Here is a 3,731-nt window from a genome sequence, read left to right on the forward strand (position 1 = left end):
AGTGCTGAGAGCGGCTCCGACTGTCTAGGACACGGGCTCTGGGGGGGAGGGGGAAGAGAGTTGATAGAGAGGCCCAGAGTATGCGCTCCTCTTTTGTTCTTGATCTTGGCAGTGTCAGGAAGGGCTGGGGAAATTCTTGGAACCGATACACTAAATGGAGCTCACAGCAGGTGCTATATGAGGCAGGGGGAGGACAAAGGGGTGGTGGGAAAGGGGTTGGACTAGACAATTGCAGCCCAGCATGTATATGTGTGTCAGATCCCCTGGCTTCCAAGAATTCAAAGTGGAGTCCAGTTTATAACAACCCGGACATGAATATTCTGTCCCGGCTGGGAAGCCACTTAATCTTCCTAGGGGGAGGGAGAGCGAGGCAGATAAATTCCGGTGATTACTGACATGACATGGTTCACAAATGCCACCTCTTACAGACTGCTGTTCCGAGGGGGTGGAACTACCTGGGCTGCCATCCTCAGTTTTTGTGGCAATGACGGACATTTATTTCTGTGATGTTATAGCCATAACTAGGGTGATTATACATTCCGTTTTGGTCGGGACAGTCCCTTTTATAAGCCCTGTCCCGGATTTTTGTGGCAAAACTGAGCATTTGTCCCATTTGCTCTTGCCAACTGATGATCAGTTGGAAAGAACAAATGGGACAAATGCCCAGTTTTGCCAGAAAAGTGGGGTGCAACCCCTAGCGGGGCAGGAAGGAGCGTGCGGGAGGAGGGAGGGTTTGGGCGAGCAGCTCGGGCTGGGCTGGCCCCGCATGGGTGGGAAGGGTGAGTGGGGTGGGCTGGCCCCATGTGGGCAGGGGGGACCCTTGGGCTAGCCCCAGGCAGTGTCCCATTTTCCCTTTGGGGAAATATGGTCACCAGGAGCCATAACATTCCATGCTAGTGGGCTCAGTGTTTGACAGAGATGGTCTGTGCCCTTTGGAGCTTGACCTTTAAATATGACTGATAAAGCTGTGAATCACAGCAATTTGTGGTGGGAGGGGGCTGAGATGAGAATCAGGGGATGGAGAGAGTGATATTTGCAAGGAGACGGATTGTGTGCATTTTAATTGATTATGTAGAGTCTGATTTTTGTTGTTGTTTCTTTTTAAACTGATCAGGCTCAGGAACAGTGTCTGAGCACAGACGAGTGTGGGGAAGCAGCCAAGAGGCGTGAGCTGCGAGGAGGGATTGGACGGGACATGAGAGTGAGGTTGGTTGGTGTGTGGCCAAAGGGAGCCTGCTGTGGGCACAGGGGTTGTCTGTGTGCGAGGAAAGGCCCAAAGGCGCAGTGGGAGAAGGGATACAAAGGGATACAAAGAGAGGGCCAAGTATGAGGAGTGATTATGAGGAAATGAGGGCCTCAAGCCCAAAGGGGCTCAAATCCCTTTACAATCAGATTTTCCTCAAGCAAAAAGGTTTCCTAACCCAGAGTTAAGATGACAGTTGCAAAAACAATAATTTTAACTGACTCCAGCATTAAAGATGAGATCGCTGAAAGGCCAGGAAACTCAGTGGTAACTTAGGTTCCAACACAGACCCTATTCTGCCCCCTACTTCCCCTTCCTACCACAGACCCTCCCCATTTCGCATCAGTCTCACTCTGCCTCCCCCTTCTGCTCTTTCACCAACCTCCACTCTGACCTCTTGTGTTTATCCTTTACAATAGGGGGTTTCATCGCAGGATCTTGGGACACACGTGGGATTATACTGTTCACCACCACCTAGCTACTGTGTCTTAGTCTAATGTCTTCTTTGCTGGCCAACATGCTGTTTGCCCCATGTTGTGTGATCCTGGAAAGAGAAACCTGTTTGAAAAGAGCAACATCACAAAAGGTTCTGGTTACATGGGGGGATGCTTCTCTGAAACTTCTGAGGCCCCCCTCTATTCCCACTCCACGAGTCAGCAACCCTGCTGTTCTCCTTCCCTTCCTCAGCCCCTCTGGCAGTAACACACTTGAGAGGAATGCTTGCCACTTGCAGAGGCCTTCTCTCAATCAGTGGGGATCTTCATGGGGAGGGTCAGGCCTTTCTGTGGCTCCTTGCTCCCCCAAAACAAGTGGTAGTGCCCATTTTTGAACTGGAGACACCAGAAAGCTTTGCTGACAGCAACAGCCCAGAATGTATATGTCAGAGGTTCTCAAACTGGGGGTCATGACCCCTCGGGGTTGTGAGGTTATAACGTGGGGGGTTGCGAGCTGTCAGCCTCTACCCCGAACCCCAATTTGTTTCCAACATTTATAATGGCGTTAAATATTAAAAGTGTTTTTCATTTATAAGGGGGCTCACAGTTAGAGGCTTGCTGTGTGAAAGGGGTCACCAATACAAGTTTGAGAACCACTAGCATCCCTGCGTTGGGCTTAACGTGACATTGTGGACTCCAGACTGGTGCAGCCAGGGAAGCTCCCGAGAAGAGTTGTACCGGCAGCAGACTCAGATTGCGTCGGCAAGCCATAACATTGATGGTACCTGTCCTGGCTCAGACAGAGAGTTTGGTCAGGCTTTGTTTGAGGAGATAGGGTTTGGCCAAACCACTTCCTATTTGTAAGGAGCTGGTGCTGGAACATCAGGGTAGAGGAGTTTGTGGGTTGGTGTTGGAATTATTACTGGGAAGTTCCTGACTGGGAACATTTAAATTCCCAGATATAATGTCATGGTAACTTGAATTGTTTGTAGAGGGAAGAAATTCTCAGCCTTAGCTTTGTGTGCTAGATGGAGATTTCTTTGGTTTCTCTGGGAAAGATATGTAACTGCTGTAGGTTGTCAGAGAGTGACTCAGCTGTGAAAAATGTAAGAGATAAAAAGATGACAATCAGTGTAAGCTTGCCCTATATTCCTACTGCTTTATTGTTCTTTAAGTGGAATCACTGCATGTTCATCTTTGTACAAGGGGCTCACAGTGCAAACACGCGATGCGGTTCACGTGGAATTGACCATAGGAGAGTTATATTCTCTGGCTGTACTATTCACAACACTAGGCTTGGCAGCAGGATGTGTTTTAAGGGATTTGAGTGAAGAAAACTGTATGTTGCAAATCTTTGTGAATATTATTAGAAGAGCTGCACATTTCTACCATAACTCAAAAAGATCTCCTTTATCATGTCCAGACTTCCCTGAATAATTCATCTGAGCATGAGCCTGATATATGTCAGGGGAAATGTATTTCTGAAAAGGAGGAGGACTGGAAAAAGGAGGGGAGACCCAAAGAAAGTCCAGGTGCTACAAGGAGCCATGTGGTGACTCGATAGGGGGCGCTGTGCCCGCTAGCACCGCTCTCCCCAGTGTTGCAAACAGTGGCGCTAGGGGGCGCTGTGCTATAGGGCGCGGTGGTGGTGGTGATTCCGGACTGTGTGGGGCTGCAGTATCTTCTTATCCGTTGGGTGGGAGTGTAAGAGGAGCAGCAGCAGAGGACTTGTGGCCCTTCTAGCCGCTCCGGCGAGATGTCTATGGTATGGGATTTGCCTTGCCTGCCGCCATGTTGACCGCGTCCGCTCCCTCCCTTTCCCGGAACTGCTCTATCTCAGCTGTCGAATTCTATGGTCCCAGCGACGCCTGTCTGCATCGCGGTGTAGAGACTCTATAGTTCCTTTGGTGGGCGGGCTGAGAAGAGCATACCATGAATATTCAGAAGAATTAATGAATATTCATGTAGTGCCCGGGGCAGGACGCTGGCGAGGTGACGGTCTCGCTTGGACTCTGGCCCGGGCGGCGGGGCCCGGCTCGGGTTGCCCCGGACTC

Source organism: Emys orbicularis, chromosome 4 (genome assembly GCF_028017835.1).
Source record: "Emys orbicularis isolate rEmyOrb1 chromosome 4, rEmyOrb1.hap1, whole genome shotgun sequence".
Classification (NCBI taxonomy): Eukaryota; Metazoa; Chordata; order Testudines; family Emydidae; genus Emys; species Emys orbicularis.